The 7896-nt window shown below is 52.7% G+C and overlaps 1 long non-coding RNA gene across 1 annotated transcript; it reads right to left on the bottom strand.

Annotated features, from left to right (window-relative positions):
• Nucleotides 1-2974: 2974 nt before the first annotated feature.
• LOC134807102 (uncharacterized) lies at nucleotides 2975-5465 on the bottom strand. The gene is made up of 3 exons (XR_010146738.1): nucleotides 5326-5465; nucleotides 4241-4517; nucleotides 2975-3057 (listed from the first exon to the last, which is right to left on the bottom strand). It is a non-coding gene; the product is annotated as an uncharacterized LOC134807102 (long non-coding RNA).
• Nucleotides 5466-7896: the final 2431 nt, after the last annotated feature.

Consider the following 7896-nt stretch of genomic DNA (forward strand, 5'->3'; position numbering starts at 1 on the left):
GGGACGCATCGCGGGCAGATGAGAAATTCCCGACAGCTTGATGGTCAGGGTCTCCATTACCCATATATCAAGGAGAGGAAGACGGATTCCCCACGCCGACTGCCTGCCCAGCCTCCCTGCCGACAGCCACCGCTGAAGGGCGGTTGATGGAGGTTGTGACTGTCCCTGTGACCACCCTCCTGAGGCCCTAAAGCACAGGAGAACTCCAGGCAGAAACAGATGCGGGGTAATGTAGCCGCCCTCAGCCCCAGCTCCTCTGGGAGGGGCTGTTTTGTAAATCACTGCCAGCCCCGCTCCTGCTGGCAGGTAAGATTGAGGCAGCAGGGATGTGCCCCAAGAAACAGAGCTGGTGGAGAGGTTTGAGGGGGCATGTGGGTGACTGCCTGTCCCCACCAAGGGGCAGGGGCTGCCTTTCTATCTGGGTCGGGAGACAGCCAGGCTGCCCCCAGGGAAGGCAGGGGTGGCCCCTGGGGTGGATGCTGGCATTGGAATGCCCAGGTAAAACCCTGACTCCATCCATGTTATTTATCCTCTCTGAGTCTTCACTCTGTCGTCCATGAGACAGGGGTGATTGTGTGTGAGGAGGAAACCCATGTGCCTGAGAACAGCGTGGTGAGGAGCTTGCACATGTGGCACAGAGACGGTGCGCTTGTGATTAGGTGGCCTGAGGGAAGGAGTACTGTGGCTGTGGGTGTTGGGCTCTGCTCCTCAGAAGACCCCAGAGGGCAGGTGGCTGAGCAGATCTCCAGAGCTGGAGTGCCCAAGTGGATTCTGGGGTCAGGAAAGGAAGTGATATGATTGGGGGCCACAGTGGGACGCTTGAGCCATGTGTCCAAAGAGCCTCTGCACTCACAGAGCCCTTTATCTTGTAGGGCAGAACACTCCCCCACCATGAGGACTCTTCTGCACATTTCAGAGGGCAGGACTGCAAAACCCAGGTTCCACCTCCCTCTTCCATTTTCTGGTACAGCATATGGTAGGTGCTCATTCATGCTGAGTGAATAGAGAGAGCTGGGCAAATGCGCACTGGCACTGAGCTTCACTGAACTTCTCACATGCCACTGTGTATTGAATCTTGTACATCTTGCAGAGCTTCGTGGTTGACCAAGCACTTGTCATCCTTCACTCTCCTTGCTTGTCCCGTATAGCTGAGGAATGCTGGGCACAGGCAGGCAGGATTGCTGTCGCCGTTGTACAGAGCACAGGCTGCCCAACTGCAAGGGCCGTAGAGAGCATCCAGGTGCCATGAGCACCAGAGGGGAGTACCTGGCCTCATGGTCAGAGACCAGGTCTAGTAGAGGAAGGGAGACAGGGATGCTCTCATTCTCAGAGCAGAATCCTTTCTTCACTTAACCTATTTTGTTAGCATTAAAAAAAGAGAAATAGCCTTGGGCCTTATTTATGCTCCTGGTTTTTTAAAATTGTTTTATTAACGTCTACTCTTTAGTACTTCTTTACCTGCTTTTTGCTTTTCAATTTAAATACACTTAAGTCTTTCTTGTTGTTTAATTAATGTATACATTGAAAGGTGATATGTTTTCCTGTAAATACTGCTTTAGCTACATTCCACAGGTTTTGCTGTAATTTCCTATCCTACAATGCTGAATGATTTGAAATTTCCATCTTGATTTCAGTCATTTAGGAAGATATTTGTAAATTTCCAAGCATATTTTATATAAGTATTTCTTAATTGCTGATTTTCAATTTATTACAGTCAGAGAGTGTGTACTATATGATATCATTTTTTAAAATTTCGTGGGACTTCCTTTCCTTTTACTTCCTGATTTTCCTAATTTTTTTATCTCATTGAACCATCCATTACTTTTTTTTTTTTTTTTTCTGAGATGGCATTTTGCTCTGGTCGCCCAGGCTGGAGTGCAATGGGTGCGATCTTGGCTCACTGCAACCTCTGTCTCCTGGGTTCAAGCAATTCTCCTGCCTCAGCCTCCCGAGTAGCTGGGATTACAGGCGTGTGCCACCACTCCCAGCTAATTTTGTATTTTTAGTAGAGACGGGGTTTCACCATGTGGTCAGGCTGGTCTCGACTTCAAGTGATCAACCTGCCTCGGCCTCCCAAAGTGCTGGGATTACAGGCGTGAGCTACTACGCCCAGCCCTGAGCTATCCATTTCTGATAAGAAAATGTTTTAAAGCTTACACTGAGGTGGCAAATTTGTCAGTTTCTCTTTGCAGCAAGATTATGTTATTAAGTGCGCACAAGTTCATGGTTAGTGAGTCCTACTGGTAAATGCATTGTAGTGTCCCTCTTCATCCTCATGAGTGCTTCCTGCCTTCATTCTGTTGTGTCCGTTGTTGATAATCCCATGTCAGCTTTTCTAATGTTTTGGTCTCGTATTTTCTGGGTATGTCTTTTATCCCTTTGCCTTTTGCTATAATTTGGTTTAGGTGCTTCTGTAATGTCAATTTCATTCATGAGGAATCAAATTCTGCTCTGTTACAGGGACCCTAGCTGGTCCCCAACCCTTAGGAACAAAGAGCCTAGAAGTATCTATGCTCATGTCCATGTAATATACACACGTGCCCACACACACCTCACACAATTCTTACACTCACACATATACACACTCACATATACACTTACACGCTCACACATGTACACATGACATACATTCATACTCACACATACACACCCACAAACACATATATACTCACACATATACACTTATACCACAACACACAAAAACACATATACACATGACATGCACTCACACACATACATATTTATGCACACAACATACATTCATACATATACACTTGCACACTCATGTACACATACACACTTATACACTCATGCATATACACATACAATATACACACATATGAACACATATACGCATGACATACATCACACACATGCACACTTATACATACAACATACATTCACACATATACACTCACAAATACACACTTATACACACAACACACTCAACTACATATACACTCACTTCCATGTATTCACACATACTCAAAGCAATTTTAATTTGTAGGAAATCTCCGTTTAAAAATAGCTGCAGTTCCTACCTGGGCATCAGATAACCTGGAAGAGAGGAAGGAGAGGACTGTAATTAGCGAAATTCATGATTCGAAAAGAAGCCTTGGCAAGGACTGGATTCGAGTCCTTTTGTGACCCTGGCTGGGCAAGACTCATCTCTTGGGAGCCTTTGTTTTCCTCCCTAAATGGGGCTCATCTGAGGGCACCTCCTGCTGTGAAGCTACCAGACACCCTGAGGGGAAGGGATCCCTGGGCTCCTGTCAGGAGGATGTGAACTGCCTGGGTGGGGGCAGCATTCCCTCCCCTTCTCCCCTCCTGGGTAAGAGGCTGGGTCTCTGGGGCAAGTGGGGTCCTGGCTTATCAGTCAGCCACACCATGAACACCCAGTTCTGCCTCCAGGTGTCAAATAGGCAATTTAATTAAACAGAAATTCAGCAGCCAGCAACATGACGTCATAGCTCCTGGAAACAGAACTGTAGCCACAATTCTAGTAGCTCATTCTGTCCTTCAAGAGTTTAAAATTTTTTAATGCCGGAGCTCCATTTGATCACCTTCACGCGGCCCTGGTGGGTCAGGCCCACCTGCTCGCTGGCAGCCCCTCCTTGCCTCTCTGTGGTCCCACCAGTAATTAAGCCTTTTAAGAGCTGGGGGAGCTTCAATATCGGTAATTCAATCTCCCCCTGTTTACTGATCTCTGCCATTAGCCGAGTTGAAAGCAAAATGTTTTAATTAAAAAGATTGGCAATAAGTTGGTGTAATGCCATAATTTGCACAGGGCCCCTTCTAGAGGATGACTTCGCCCTGCCTCAGTTGCTATGACAACTAATGGACAAGATTGTTCCAGTGTGAGAAGCAGCATGAGGAGGGGACAGGAGTGGGAAGAGGGGCCTCTGCAGGAGGACAGAGCTGTGAGGTGGAAAGACCAGGCCTCTCCGTGAGCTCCAGGGAGGTCTTGCCTCTTTGTTGCCATCTCTGTGGCTGGAAGAGTCGTGTCTCTAAGTGCCTGGGCCAAGGTTGTCATGGCCAGTGCCATCTGGGCTCAATGGTCCAGTACAGAGCAGAGGGCGAGACTCAGCAGCCATTCACCCTGGAGTGTACTGGGGCCCCGCCTCTGAACAGGGCAGCTGTGCGGGGGGCCAAGGCAGGCCTCGGGTAAATGTCAAATAAATGCCCCTCACCTCCCCTCCCACACAGGGGCCAGGTAAAGGGACGTCCGCATGTCACCTGCCTTTGTGTGCTGACTGTCTGTTGGGACACCCAGGGGCCAAGGTGATGGCCTGGAGAGGAGCTGGCTCGGGAGGCACTCAGGCTGCAGTCTCCTTCCAGGGCTCCCAGGCTAGACAGAGCAGAAGATGGCAACTGCTCTGGGTGCCCCACAGCTGATATTCACTCACTTCTCTGACCATGGGGCCAGATCCTCCTGAAGAGGTAAGCCCTTTGTGGGAGCGGATAAGGCGAGGCCTTGTGGAAAGGGACCAGGACATTCCGAGTCTTGATTTCCTCATCTGTGAAATGGGAATGAAAGCATCCTTCTCTCAGAGTCACTCTGAGGACTGACAGAAACCGCATGGTGGGTCCAACATCCTCTGCGGCTATGCTAGTGGTGTGGGTGTGCCTTGAGGAGCCATGGGGGGCAGGGGCCCTCGCCAGTCAGCTGCTGTCTGCACCCAGGCCCACAAGGCAAGGGTGGGCTCTGAAAGAGCAGGACAAACAGCCAGAGGACTTGGCTCCCCGCTCCTGGAGGAGGGCAGGTCTGACCAGCCAGGAGCAGGTTGGGGTGTGGGGTGAAGCAGAAAACCAAACTCGAGTGAAATAGAAAACATGGAACAGTTGTGTGTCCTCGCACTACAGCACTAGTACATCTTCACACTACAGCACTTGTGGGCTGCGGGGCCCTGCAACTGCCAGTGCTGGGGCCCGGTCATCTGAGCCACAGCACCACGTGCAGCAGGGACGTGATGGCTCACCCCGCTCTCCCCTCCACCATGAGCGCACCCACCTTTCCTCACCCTGCCAGGGCAGGACACACCTTTGGGGGCGCCCCAGGACATCCAGGTTTTGACCCCACAATGCTCAGGAAGGATGACTTGTGAGTGGAGGCTGGGCCATTCTGGGGGGTATGCTGAGGCGTGAGCCCAAAGGTGACAAGTGACACATGAGAGCAAGTGGCACCAGGTGCCATTCACTCAGCTCTGCTTGGGAAGCCCCCCTGGGGTGGTAGACAGTGTCATGCTCTGGTATTCTGTGCTGTGACCAGGGCCACCTCATTCCCATACAGGCCCCCAGATCAGTATCTCCACCAACCATACTCACCATGGGTGCAGGAACATCAGCTCCTCTCCTCCTGAGAGTCACTGGGCAGCGTGGGGGCAGGCGAGCTGGAGGAGGCGCAGCTTCTGGAGCTGGGAGGCCGGGTGCTCCTGCCCGGGAGCCCAAGGGCCCGTCTGACCTCAGAGAGCCTCCTTATCAGCCGCGGGGAGGGCGATCGATCACGTGGCCCATGCTGGTGTGGAAGGACAATAAAGCAGATATTGACCGTGATTCTAATCGGGTGAGCTGGGCCTCTCAGCCCCACAGAACACAGCATGCTGACTTATGGGTTCAGACGCGAGAGGAGCCAAGCCTGAGCAGGAACGAGATAAGAACATGCCCTGGGTGATTCAATTTAATGCAACCGTCGCTCCCAGCGACCTTGATTTGCTAAGTGCTGGGGAGCCCAGAGACGAAGGAGACAGGGGGCCAGCATGTTCTGGTCTGACAGCAGGCACAGGGCCTCGCCCTGGTGGGGTCAGAAGGCTAAGGGGATGTATGTCCTTGAATCCCCTGGGCAGGGAAGGGCAGGGGGGTATGTGCAGCTGCCTGGAGGAAACCCCAGGCCCCGCCGAGCCATGGGGAGCAAGGCCCTGACCAGCGCTTGCTGCAGATGGCCCCTGCCTGGAGCCTTCCCACCTGCTCCTCTGCAGATGCCTCCCCTCTCCCTCACCAGGAAAGTCAGGGTATCCTGACTCTGTCCCGTGCCAATTATGTGCTGTCATCCAGCCCCTGCATGGCCAGTGCCACCATGGGCCGGTGACCGCGACACCCTCCACCCACGAGCCAACCACACACTCCAAGCCTGCTTGAGGCCTGTGGCACCTGGTACCCTGGGGGCCAGAACTTTCCAAGACCCAACCCTGATCTCCTCCCTGTTTAAACTGGCTTATTCCTGCTACTTGGGTCTAAAACCCTTTGAGAGCTGGGCATGGTGGCACATGCCTGTAATCCCAGCACTTTGGAAGACCGAAGTGGGCGGATCGCTTGAGCCCAGGAATTGGAGACTACTCTGGAGAACATGGCAAGACGTCATCTCTATCAAAAAAAAAAAAAAAAAAAAACTAAAAAATGAGCCAGGTATGGTGGCTTATGCCTGTAATCCCAGCTATTCAGGAGGCTGAGGTGGGAGGATCACTCGAGCTCAGGAGTTTGAGGCCAGCCTAGGCAACAAAGTGAGACCTCATCTCCATAAAAACTAAAAAATTTAGACAGGCATAGTGGCGTGCACTGGTAGTCCTAGCTATTTGGGAGACTGGGGCAGGAAGATTGCATGAGCCCGGGAGGTCAAGGCTGCAGTGAGCCAAGGTCGTGCCACTTGACTCCAGCCTGGGCAACAGAGCAAGACCTTGTCTCTAAATAAATAAATAAATAAAACCCTTCGAGACCCCCACACCATCGTTCCCTCATCCCCCACCTAACCCAAGGATGCCCTATTGCCCATCTTCAGAATGCAGGCAACCCTCACCTGCATTCCTTCCTCAACTGCATGCACCCCCACCTGACCCTTCCTCACCTGGACACATTCTCACCCAGCTCTCTCCCTGGCACCATCCCCTCAGCTGTCATCCTCCACAGCTCTCTGGAGACAACTTCCCCCGTGTCTCCTAGCCCTGCCCTGCCCCTTCCCGCAGCAGCAGAAGTTTCTGGAGTGTGCACTGGGTCCCGCTGCTTGCCAGCTTGGTCTTGCTGCCATCCACCATGGCAGCCAGGCCAAACCCACCCTTCTCCCTCCTCTAAACACCCCTGGCCGGCCCCTGCTTACCCTACAATCTCATCTCCTCTCTCACCTGTCACTTGCTCCCCACATGCAGCTCTTGCCGCCTCACCAGGTTCCTTGCATTCACCCTATCTCCGGGCCTCTGCACGCACTGTGCCTTCTGTTTGGAAGCATTTATCCTGCATTCCTTTTGGTCACCTTCCTTCCTCCATGCAGACCTTGTCCCTGGGGCCCTCCCTCTGGCCCAGCTGCAGCAACTCCTGCCTAGAGTTCCTCTCTGTAACGCATTTACCCTGAGTCAATTCTCGTGCTTGTGTACGTGCCCCTTGCCCCACACCAGCTGCTCCACTCGGTCTCATCCACCGTTACACATGCCACACCCACAGCAGGGCCTCTGAGGCACCCAGTGCCACAGCCACACCAGCTGGATGGCTCTCTGTGCCTCAGCCTGCTCATCTGTAAGATGGGGGATCATTGTGCCCACTCCCAGGGCTCAGTGAGGGATGCACCCAGGTCTTTAGGACATGCTGGGTGTGATGGTTCTTCACTCCCTTCGTGGAGAGCTGTGTAACCTGCTTGGGATGATGCCATCAGGAAGGGCAGATGGCACAGGGCCATAAGGCCATGGACACCCAGCTCTGCTTGGAGCAAAATCTCTCCAGGGCACCGAGACAGAGGCCCCCCAAATAGCCCGCCTGCCATCTTCCCTCACGCATGGTCCCTGTGCTCTGCCTGGCCCACGCCTTTCTTGACTGGGGCTCAGGCTCTCTGTGGAGTGGGGGCTGGGGGAGCAACAGAAGAGGCCTTGTTGAGGGTCCCAAGGGTCCCCACTTACATGCCACACAGACCCCAGT

Source organism: Pan troglodytes, chromosome 8 (genome assembly GCF_028858775.2).
Source record: "Pan troglodytes isolate AG18354 chromosome 8, NHGRI_mPanTro3-v2.0_pri, whole genome shotgun sequence".
Taxonomy (NCBI): Eukaryota; Metazoa; Chordata; class Mammalia; order Primates; family Hominidae; genus Pan; species Pan troglodytes.